The sequence below is a fragment of the Myotis brandtii genome, unplaced genomic scaffold (assembly GCF_000412655.1).
Source record: "Myotis brandtii unplaced genomic scaffold, ASM41265v1 scaffold374, whole genome shotgun sequence".
Taxonomy (NCBI): Eukaryota; Metazoa; Chordata; class Mammalia; order Chiroptera; family Vespertilionidae; genus Myotis; species Myotis brandtii.
Genome location: NW_005364372.1, coordinates 5,422,149 through 5,434,595, shown reverse-complemented (window position 1 = coordinate 5,434,595; position 12,447 = coordinate 5,422,149). Strand labels below are relative to the sequence as shown.

General features: G+C 39.8%; 1 protein-coding gene across 1 annotated transcript in view; it reads left to right on the top strand.

Moving 5' to 3' along the window:
• TSPAN13 (tetraspanin 13) overlaps positions 1 to 12,447 on the top strand; it is a 29,250-nt gene that overhangs the window by 432 nt on the left and 16,371 nt on the right. The window lies entirely within an intron of this gene.

Here is a 12,447-nt window from a genome sequence, read left to right as displayed (position 1 = left end):
CCCACGCTCTGCGCGCACCGGGCCTCGCCTTCGCCCCCCGAGGGCGACCGGGAGCCGACGCTTGTCGCAGTCTCTTCTTTCCCCTTATTGTGCAGCCGCGGTCTTTGTGGCTCGCTGGCCCGGTCCCTGCTTCATTGCTCCACCCCGCCCCCTCTCCCACCTCCTTGCCTTTCAGTTATCTGCCCAGACCTCCCCTCGCGCTGACCCTTCTGATACTCCCCAACGGGTTTCCAAAGCCCATCTGGGGCGGGTTAGGAGGCGGGGGAGTGGGCTCGGGTTTGAGGACCGTTTTTGCAAAAGAGCGTGATCTGCAACTGACAAGGTGGCCCGTGGCCCCTGTGCATCTAGGTCAGCTCTACGTGCTCCAGTGGTTTTCATTGAGGCCACCGAGGAGGTTCACAGGATATCCGCAGCTTCCGAAGTTTGTTTTGTGTTTACATAAAGGGATGTCTTTTTTTTGGGGGGGGGGGGCCTGTTTTGCTCCTACTGGATGCTTTTTCCATATGTCTTCCCCTCTTATCAATATCCGAACTCCATTTTAAACGAAATCCTTCAGTAAATACGCGAGCCTCCACCCAAGTCGTTTCTCTCCCTGCCAACCAGCTTGGGCCTTTGAGGGCTCACGCTGCAGTCTCTCTTTGTGATTTTTGAGCTCAGTTCTGGGTGAACCGGAGGATGGGAGAGCAGGTTTCCGTTTATCGACTGCGTACCACGTCCGGGGCTTGACATAGATTTTTGTTCATCATACTGACATGCATCCCAGGCAAGGGGTATTGTTTAAATCCATCAGATCACAGACCAGAAGGGTCTTACATAGCTGGCAGCTGGCGAGTCAGGAGTAGAACCCAGGCCGTGGAATGCGGATCTTCCCACAGGCTTCTCTCCCAGAGGGGAGATACTTCCTCTGCTGTCATCATCCCTCCATCATAGAGGCTTGCTTCCTTCTATAAATACACCTGGCGTTTTGCAGCCCCCACCCTGAAAACAAACCCAGCTCCCCTGCAGTAGCAGTGAGCTAGGCCATCTGTGCCAGCTTGGGTTACGTCTTTGGAATGAAGAGGCTGCCTTGCGGTCACCGAGAGGAGCGGGAGGCTGGGTCAGTTTACCAGTACTGGCCCTTTGTATGTGAACAGGACTGCGAAGCTTTGAAGGCCGGACAGAAGCTGGAATAAAATAGGCTTTTTCTGGTTAGTTAGGAATCTAATCAACATGGTCACTCATGGTCGGCTTGGGGAAAACAGTTCTAGAACACCTCACGTGATACAGCGCCTTGTAATCGGAGATCCATGGCAAGTTTCAGATTAAAATCCACCTTTGTCTTACCTGAAGCGTGCTTATCACGTTGATTATTAATTAAGTAAATGCTGACCAATTCTCCAGGTATTTCCTTTAATTAGCATGGATGGGCTGCTTAGAACCTCAGATTCATGGTTTTGTGCCCTGGCCTCTGCCACCCCCCCGAATGATTTAGTCACCTGTTCACCAGACACCTAACCTTATAGTGTCTGTTTATAACAGGAAGGTCTACTTTGCATATTACTTGACTGAGATGTCTGTATATAATGGGCAATATGTACATTTTTAAATCTAATCCTATTGTTTTCAAATTATATCATTTCTAGTTGTATTTACTGTCTATCAGGAAAGCAAGGAGAAAGGTAATTCTAAAGGAACATATTAAGACTTTTATACGTACCCTAAATTATTGAGCATTAAAGTGTATTGTGTTGATTTTAATAGCTATGCAGTAAAACTTAATTAATTGGGAATTCACAGGACTATAAAAATGGTTAGCCCTTTTAAATCCTAGGCTTTGTAGACTAAAGGATCTTTCTTTAAATGAATTAGTGTCTATTTCTTATACACGGTGAACAAGCTAATATAACTAGAGCAGTTTAAGTTGGAGATGAACTAAAAGTAAAGTAAGGCCTGGAGATGGACCAGGTCTTAAATAGATGCTGAAAGTGTACCAGGGCTATTATTTATATTCTGGATTTTCCCTGGTATCTCCCTCAACATTTTACGATGAGAAATGTGAGGTGATTGGGGGGAGGGGGGAGAGGGGTTTGAGATTGAAGACTTGAAAGACATGCTTTTTTTTTTTTTTAAGGCAAGAATAGGAGGACCCTTAGGTAGGTTCCAATCCCACCTGAGTCACCATCTCTAACACATACTAAAAAATGCAGGATCAGGCCTGAAGTCATTTCTGAAAGTGTTTAGTAAAATCAGAATTGCTCAAGGAGTGGCAAGGGTAAAGGCCACGGCTTGCTGTGTCATCTCTCTTGTGTTGAAGATTTTCTTGAGGAACTTAGGACTCTTTCAGCCAAACTGTCCTTGTACGCAGGTGGCCTGCTAATAAGCCTGAGATTAGAGCAGAAATTCTGATCAGTTCAGAAAGCATGTCACTAAAACAGGTTGGAAGGAATGTTCCCCAAACCTGTCATGGACATTTGATCACTAGACAAAGGTGCATGTTGTCCTGGTTGTTATGGTTTGGTTGTTTTAATTAGTAGGATCCTTAGTACTGAGCCACTGTAAATGTAGTAATATAAACAGTTTATAAGTATGGGAAGAAAGGAAGAAGCTAGTCTCATTGTGCTCCTTGATGAGAAAGAGAAGGGCTTGCTTCAGTTGTTCACATTTAGAGAAACTGAGCCCTGGCCGGTTTGGCTCAGTGGATAGAGCGTCGGCCTATGGACTGAAGGGTCTGGGGAGCGATTCCAGTCAAGGGCCCTTGCATGGGTTATGGACTTGATCCTCAGTAGGGAGTGTGTAGGAGGCAGCCGATCAATGATTCTCTCTCATCATTGATGTTTCTATCTCTCTCTTCCTCTCCCTTCCTCTCTGAAATCAATAAAATAGTTTTTAAAAATAGTTTAAAAAAAATAAACTGAAAGTTTCTTCTTGAGTACCTACTATGTGCTAAGCACTATTCTCAGTCTGGGAACACAACAGTGAACCAAACTGGGCTTTAAAAGCAATATGCTTTTATTAAGTCTCTTTGTTTATTTGCTACGTATGATCTCAAGAGTTTTATTCAGTCAATAAACATTTGCCTACTGGGTGCTGAAAACTGTAGGAAATAATAAACACATACATAGGCAAATACATACCCATTCTGTGAAGACTGGTCTAGTTGAGATGCATGGAGTGGGAAAATTAAATGCTGTAGATGGGAAGAACTGCCTTCAGGTGATGTAACATTCGTGGGAGATCTTGAGGGTTAGAGAAATTAGGGGAGTAATGGTATGATTGAATTGGGGAAATGTAGAAATTGCATGGGTCTTTTTTTTACACAGTTTTGGATAGAAATACAAATTAAAATTACTTTGGGAAATGGTTTATTTTATCTTTAATAGTTTTTAAACAAATAATTTTGATTGAAAATATTTTGGCAAATAGTGAAAAATAACTTTTAAAAAGTTATACTAGTGACTTGTGGGGAATTTTAGGAAATATGAAATAAATGATGTATTACAATATGTATAACATTTTGAAGATTTATAATATATCTCTGTGCTTCTTAAGCAGAGTAAAGACTTTTACGAATTGCACTGTTGAGATTATATGTAGTTGAGATTATATGTAGATTGTATATGTAGTTTTAATTAAGAATGTAAGGAACAGAAAATAAGTTAAAATGTGGTCTTAACAGGAAAAAGGCAACTTCAGAAGTTTCAGTTTTGTGTCTTTTTCCATGATCATTCTTCTAAAATTTTTCCAAGTTATTTTATTGATTTTTTTGTTGTGATTTTTTCCCTATGACTTCGAGTGCTTTAATAAAAATTTCCCCCAAAATAAAATAAAATTTCCATGCAGCACCAAAAATTATACTGATTTCTGTTTCTTCTAAGATACACGTTGTAAAATGGGTAAACATACCATCTTTATCAGATAAAAACATATCCATCTATGCAATTTATGGGGAGAAAAAGCACTGGATTCAGGAAGAAAACTCAAGTTTGAACACTAACGCTACAACTTGCTTGGAATGTAACCTTGGGCAAACAGTTTATTTGAGCTTCAGGTTTTTGTTCATTTATGATATTTTTTACTCTTCCCTTATGGGGTTGTAGTGAGGATAAAATGAGAGATGTGGATGTACTACAGAAAAGAAAAATTAAATTGTTATAAGTGGAAAAATTGAATTATCTTAAATTTCTGAATTATAAACTTGCATATTATCATGAAGAAATTTTCAAACTATCAGGCTAATAGTAATAGTGTTAACTAATGCAGACACTAAGCAACCAAGAGTTAATAGCTCAAACTAGTAATAATCTTGTTTGACATTTTAGTGTGTGGTTAGGTTTATATTATTTTTCTCTCTGCCCTTGTTTAAACTACTGGATGAATTAAAAATATTTAAGTGGTTGCTGAATATTTACTTGCATTTTGAATTTAAAAATGATCCATTATTTACAGAACCTGGAATTTTCACATGATGCTGTTGTGCTGATATTTATAGTCTGCCTTTGTGCCATTTATGTTTGTAAAGTTTCCCAGCTTTTGATTTTAAAACACAGTAACAAAAATGTGCCACTTATGTCATTTATCACTTGAAATGAGATTATCGACTTTCACAAAATTTGACTACATAATTTAGAGCAGCGGTTTTCAACCTGTGGGTCGCCACCCCTCTGGGGGTCGAACGACCCTTTCACAGGGGTCGCCTAAGACCATCGGAAAACACATATATAATTACATATTGTTTTTGTGATTAATCACTTTGCTTTAATTATGTTCCATTTGTAACAATGAAATTGGGGGTCACCACAACATGAGGAACTGTATTAAAAGGTCACGGCATTAGGAAGGTTGAGAACCACTGATTTAGAGGCATTTACAAAGAAACAGTTACTTTTGGGAAAAAATGTATTTCAGCCTATTTTTGTAAAGTGAGATTTGAATATTCCAATGGCTTAATTTTACATACAGTTTTAGGTGGTTTAAAAGTGGGCCATCATCACTTCAAATACATTTGAATTATTGGTAAGAATAGACTAAGTTGAGTTTAGTTTACTTTTTTTTTAAAAAAAAATAGTATTCATATTACCTGAATTCATCCTCCAGACTGTCTTACCATACTAAAATGAGTAACCCAAACCCACTTGTAATAATGGATGAAACTCTTGGAAAATAAACCCAAATTCTTTAGCATGCCACGCACGATCTGTCACCATCTGCTCCTCCCATCTGCATCCCTTTATAGATTTCACCCACAGAGAATTTCCCAAATATTTTGCCCTTTCTTGACTTTCTGTCTCTGCTGATCTTCTGCTGACAACCATTAATGCCTTGCTCTGTCTTTGTGAAGTTACTCAAATAGAGCCTTTTCCTTCTTTAGTCAGATGACTTGTTTCCTTAAATTTTCACTTGAGAATCTTAATACTTGAATGCCACCCTAAAGTAGTTCAATCAGGATTCAGGCGGAGGGGAAGAGCCTGTGATTTTTAAAAAGTAAGTTATCTATCTATCTTTCTCTCCATATATATCTTTCTAGCTACAGAAATTACAGCGAAGGCAGAGAGCCCATGTTGTAAGACTTTGTTTTACTTTGGTTTTGCCGTTGACCCTACCAATGCTCCGTATTGTAGATAGCTGTGTGCTTGCTTTTCCCCAACTAGACCACTAACTTTTTGTTGGCGGACGTTATAGCTTCCTGTTTGTTGCATCTTTCAGTGAGCAGCATTTTTTAACAAATACGTTTTTTATTGATTTTTAGAAAGAGAGAGGAAGGAAGAGGGAAAGAGAGAGACACACACATCAATGTGAGAGAGAAACATCAATTGGCTGTCTCTCGAACACTCCCCTACTGTGGATGAACCAGCAACCTGGGCATGTGCCCTGACGGGGAATTGAACCAGTGACCTTTCGATGCCTGGGAGGACACTCACCAAGGAGCCACACTGGCCAGGGCACATGTTTTTTGTTTGTTTGTTTGTTTTTTAACACAGAACCTATACTCTCTAAATATTTCCTGAATTGAATTTGCAGAATTGGCTGCCTTCTTTCACCAGAGATCTAGCATACCTAATGGTGTGTGAACATGATAATTTGATCAAAATTAAATGTGGAAGACAACCAAATATTTTAAAACATGAAAGTTATCATTGTGTTGAAAATAATAAAATGTAGGAATTACCTCTATCTATCTACTTATAGAATCTAATATGTTTCTTGAACTACTATATTTTTCTTTTATTGTTGGCCAACCTTCTATATATTTCTGAGGTTTTTCTGAAACTTTTTCCAACTTCCTGTAAAATGGTACTATAATTATAGTTGGCTAGGGTTTTTAATATTATTAGTCTATTGTATTATTATTAGTCTAATATAAATGTATTACCAGGTGAATTAAATTAATTTTCTTTTATTCATTCTCATAATAAATATTGATTGGGCATCAACAGCAGTGAACAAAACCAAAATCAAACATCCTGCCTTCATGAATCTTACATTTATGGGGGAGATAAATGATAACCAAATGAGTAAATAAATTATATATCATAGTAGAAGGTAAAAGCTTGCTATGAATTAAAATGGAGTCAAAAGAATGAAGAGTCGTAGGGGTGTGTAGGGGAGGATAAGTACACAGTTACATATTGTGGTCAGGATTAACCTGCTTGAATCAAAGACTTGAAGGAAATGGAAGGACAAATGGGAAAGTATTTAAGATCGAGGGTCTGGCCTTTGGAAGGAGCCTGGAGGAGTATTCCTGGTTTATGCAAGAGGCAGAAAGGAGTGTGACTGGGGCAGAGTGAGCAGGGGAGGAGTCGTAGGAAATGAGTCAGAAGTTCTGGGACCGAGAGTATGAAGGGTCTTCAGAGCACTATAAGGACTTTGTGCTTTTACACCAAGTGAAATTGGTGCGTTTGGACCTGATTTTCATTTAACAGATTGTCTGACTAGTGAATTGAGAATAACTTACAGATGGCAAAAATGGAAGCAGTGAGATCACATGTAAGGCTATTACAACAATGTATGCGAGAGTGACGGTGGCTTGGACCAGTATGATAGCAATGGAAGTAAGAGAAATAGTCAGATGTGGGGTATATTTTGAAGGTGGGGTCAACGTAATTTCCTGATGGATTGGAATGGGGTATGAGAGAAAGAGACAAGTCACAGATTACCCATGTTTATGGCCTAAGCAACTGGCAGGATAGATCTGCTATTCATGGGAATGGGGAAGACTGTGGGTGGAGCAGGTTTTTGGAGGAAAATTAGGGGTTCACTATTAGATGGGATGCCAATCAGATAAGTGGCGATCTCAAGTAGCAGTTAGACTAACAACAATGGAGTTCAGGGGAGAGGAATAGCTGGAGGTTTAAATTCATGAAGCCATTAGCATTAAGCATGATATTAAGAGTTGAGCCTAGATAAAATAGACAAGTTAGGATAGATGGAGAAGGGCAGTGGTCCATGGATTGAACCAAGGATGCTCTGATAATAAAAGCTTTGGGAGACAAGGAGGAGCCAGCAAAGGAGTCTGAGAAGGAATGGCTGGTCAGGCAGGAGGAAAACCCGGTAGAGTTTGGTGTCCTAGAAGCCAAGTGCAAATTATTTTAAGGAGATAGAATTGAACATCTGTGCCAAATGCCGCAAAGTATTTAGATGAGGACTAAAACTTGATACTTGATCAGTGAAGTAGTCATTAAAAAGGGCAATTATCCTTTTATTTTTCATATTATAGAATAGTAAAAGCTTTGGGAGACAAGGAGGAGCCAGCAAAGGAGTCTGAGAAGGAATGGCTGGTCAGGCAGGAGGAAAACCCGGTAGAGTTTGGTGTCCTAGAAGCCAAGTGCAAATTATTTTAAGGAGATAGAATTGAACATCTGTGCCAAATGCCGCGAAGTATTTAGATGAGGACTAAAACTTGATATTTGAATTGATCAGTGAAGTAGTCATTAAAAAGGGCAATTATCCTTTTATTTTTCATATTATAGACTACGTACCCCTCAACAATAAAGATCTGTTTTCCTGAGTGCCCAGCACATGGCTTGCGTATGATTGGCATTTAGTTAATTGAACGAAGGAATCACTGCAGGGCTCTTCTGCCCACAGCTCCACTTCTTGTTGCCCAGACTGCTGCAAAGAAGTAAGGGATAGTGTTGGAAGTTTGTTGGCAGCTGTAGGTACCATCTCAAACTAGTTATCCTTGGAAAATGGCAAGTCAGGGTCCCTTACTTTTGATTCCCTCTGTATAATTTCCTCTCAGCAGTTGTGACTTACTGTAAGCATAAAATAATCTGCTTGGCACAACGAAGAAAAGTATGTGACAAAGGCCTCGTAGGCTTCTGGTGTCATTTGAAGAAGGAAAATTAAACGGAGAACTGAGGTCTTGGCGTCAACACTAAATGTCTGGATATTTAGCAATATCTAGATTTATTTATAGAATTTTCAAATTTCCACCCAGATGTTTGGCGTTGTAGAAACACGTGCTTCATCACTGCTGACATTTTCTTTAGTTTCCACATGAAGCAGAAGTTCAGAGGGATAGGTCAGTATTCAAGTGTAATTCCTCATTGGGAATGTTGAACCTTAGAGAGGCAGATTGTCTGTGGCCTTTGTTTTCTTTTTCTTTTTTAAGGTCTTTTATTGATTTTTAGAAAGGGAAAGGGGAGAGAGAGAGAGAGAGAGAGAGAGAGAGAGAGAGAGAGATATTGATTAATTGAACCCACAACCCTGGTATATGCCACCCACGACCTTCCAGTGCACAGGATGACCCTCTGGTCAGGGCTGTAGCCTTTGATTTCTTTTTTTTTTTAAAAAAATATATTTTATTGATTTTTTTACAGAGAGGAAAGGAGAGGGATAGAGAGTTTGAAACGTCGATGAGAGAACATGAATCAACATGAATCAGTTGCCTCCTGCACACCTCCCACTGGGGATGTGCCCGCAACCAAGGTACATGCCCTTGACCGGAATCGAACCCAGGACCCCTCAGTCTGCAGGCTGACACTCTATCCACTGAGCCAAACCGGTCAGGACCTTTGATTTCTTTATACATGTGTGGATGCTGTTACATTTTGGTGGTGTAATCCTTCTACCAGTACATTTTATTACTGTTCTATATTCGTCACCCTCCACTACCACCACCACATCTCTCTTGCTTTTGTGCTGTCAAAACATTTTTGAATCATTTAACAACAGCATCAAATCCAGTTTTTTCAATTGTTCCCCATTCCCTTTTATCCTCAAAGTTACTTACTTTCCCTGGTAGAATTTGGATGCTCAGAAGGAAAAAAAAAAGTAACTGTTGTAGAAATAATTCCAGTCTTCCTTCGCATCTTGTTTTTGAAATGTAGCTATTCAGTGAAAGAATGAAAATCTTTTTATAGGTTTCATAGAGGAAGGATATTCTGGAACATCACGAGGCTGGATTTCTTCTCTTTAAATATTGTATAGGTTAGGGAGTAAGCTTTTGCTGGTCCTTACCGCAGTATGAGTGATCTTGTGAGTTCTTTTCTCCAGCAGTATATTTTGAGTACCTTTTTCTGTGCCAGGCACTTAGCCAGGGGCTAAGACTACCAGGTCTACATGAGCCTTGATTATGTGGCACTTAAAGTGCAGAAGAATTCCAGGTATGGCTGGAGGTGGGCAGGTGACTCATGAATCACCTCAGAGGTAATCCAGATCCTTTGCATTCTTGGACTTGTCAAGCTGGGATTTGGACTTTATGCTAAAATTAGAAACAAAAGATAGCCAGTGTGGATATGACCTGATCTTATTGGCTTTAAGAAAAAGATTATTAGAGAACACCATATTAGGAACAGAGTTCAAATGTAAGTAATAGAAACCCAGTTATTGCTACTCAGTACTAAGCTTTATTATTTTCATGAAGCAACATGTCCAGAGCAGGTGCACAACTCAAGCATGTTGTCTAGTCCTAGTCTTCATCTGTTTTCCTGCTCCATCATCCTTGGATGTCACTTTCTTCCTCGGCACCAAATTGCATCTGTAATGCTAGCCATCATGATCTGTTCCATACCAGAAGAAGGATGATGCTGTAAAATGCTATTGTCTGGTAAAGTTGAGTCATTTTTTTGGGGGGGGTGGTGGTGGTGGTGGGGGAACAGTTTAATTGAGGTATGATTGATATATGATAAGCTGCCCATTAAGATATAAATTTAATGAATTTTGACATATACACCTGTGAACCTATCATCACACTCAAGATCTTGAAGATTTCCATCACCCCCCAAAGTTGTCTTATCCTCCTTTGTAATCCCTCCCTCTGCTCCCAGTCTGCAGTCAACCACTCCTGCTCAGCAGTGAAATTTAGGCTGGAGTTAAATTTGGTAAGTGTAGGAAGGGTGCTTGCAGAAGATGGCCTAGGACATTTCTCTGGCTCATTAATTTCCTTGTTGTTTGGGAAGGTGGTCACAGTGGTGAAGGTAGACAGAGTCAAAGCAAATTTGCAGGCATTAAAAAAATTTATGGTAAGTGCTTGCAAAACAGAGCCTATATTAATCAGAATTCTTCATGGGTTATAGATGAGCTTAAAAGAATGTGTTGGCAAGGTAGCATAAGCTCTTAAATATACTCTTAAATATAATTTGACATCCAGTAGTTGTATCATCAAGTGTGACTGGATCAAGGAGCTCAGAAAAGGCCAGAATTCTCTTGCTCCTTCTATCATTTCTCAGCTCACCTTGTCTCTGCTTAGATTATTTTTGAGGCTAGATCTTTACATGTGCAAGATGGCAGAATCAATTTTAATTATCCTGATAGCTTGCTATGCCAGAGGAGCCCATTTTCAAAAATCTTTACATATCCCTGTATTATCATCCTAGAGGCCTGGTGCATGGATTTGTGCACCGATGGGGTCCCTCAGCCTGGCCTGCAGGGATCGGGCCGAAACCGGCAGTCCAACATCCCCCGAGGGGACCTGGAGTGTGAGAGGACACTCTGCAAAGTTGCTGTCACTCAGCAGCTCCTGCATTGAGCGTCTTCCCCCTGGTGGTCAGTGCATGTCATAGTTACCTGCCGGTTGTCTGGTTGCTTAGGCTTTTATATATATGTATAGCTAGATGGGACATCCTGATTGACCCTATTAGTTTATGGACCCATTAAATGGATCAATCACTGTGGCTAGGAGGATGAGCAACTATGATTGATGGGCCGAAATCTTGTGTCTCTGCTGTTGGTAGTGGTAGGAGGGGGCTGGTGAGACACTATGATTAAGAGTTTTACAAGAAGTGTATGAGCTGGGTTGTAAAAGCAGCAGATGTCCACTACAGAGCTCACTTCTCCGGGCAGCAATTTATCTGGTTCTTCTATTCCTAATTCTAAAACATTTGGGTAACTCCTTCATTATTTGAAAGGGTTAGTGTAGTGGTTTAATACTGCAGCACCCACTGAAACTGAATTATGAAGAACATTATGCACAATATACTTTTTTTTTAAAAATTCTACAATGGCATTGCATATATCAACCCAGAAGGTGCAAAAATACATGTTTATTAGTTTTAAACAATTTCATTTGCTAGAGTGAGTGAAAGGTAAAAGGCTTTTAATCCAGAGTAGAACTTCTGGCTCCCCTACTCCAGGTAATACATTGTGTACTTGTGTGTGAATGTATTGTATGTGCCAACATTTCTAGGTCAGGCAAAAGAAAAAGAAAAAGCACAAAATGAACCTGGTAGTTGACTCATAGAAAGGTCGTTTGAGTTAGAGGACTTCATTGTTCCTTTATCCCTGACCATACAGCCAGGTTTAATAGGGAGTAAATTAAAGAGATGCTATTCAAATGCATCTCAATCTGGCTGCAAAGAAAAAAAAACCCGACAATTTCTTAAGGCAATATAATACTGTCTTTAGTATTATACCTCAATGTTAAAAATTACTTAGCTGTATTGTTAGGCACTATGATATAATCCTACAGGGAGAAAAAATGCACCAAGCAAAAAGTTTCCCACCGTCGTGCCTCTGTGTCACTGGACATGTCATTCTACTACTTTGATTTATCACCTCTCACATGAAGGGACGATTAAGATCACTGGCTGCAGCTTTGTGCCCCGTTGTTCTCCTGAGCATTGACTGAGAATTGCTATGTCCTTTCCACTAGTGCCCTCTGTTTCTTCCCAGTCATAATCTATTCATGTTCGTGTACAATGGTTTTGCCTCCACCTCCTCCTCTCAGGATTTGCTTGGGGAAGCAATGCCAGTTGTAGACACTTTATAATCTGGCTTTGGCATGATTATAGTTCTTGTAATCTCTCCTTGAAAAGCTCTTTTCATGATTCACTTTTCTTTGTTTTAAAGGGAAAACAGGAAAGGTTGGCGCTTCCTGCTCATAAAAACATTGCTATCAACGAGTTAACAGGTCCACAATCTGTTTTTATCAGCATCTGTCTCAAGGGAAGGAAACTATTTGTCATGGGTCTAAATTTACTTTCTATTACAATTGTGTCATAAGGAAACTGTTGTTGAACAAAAGATTCC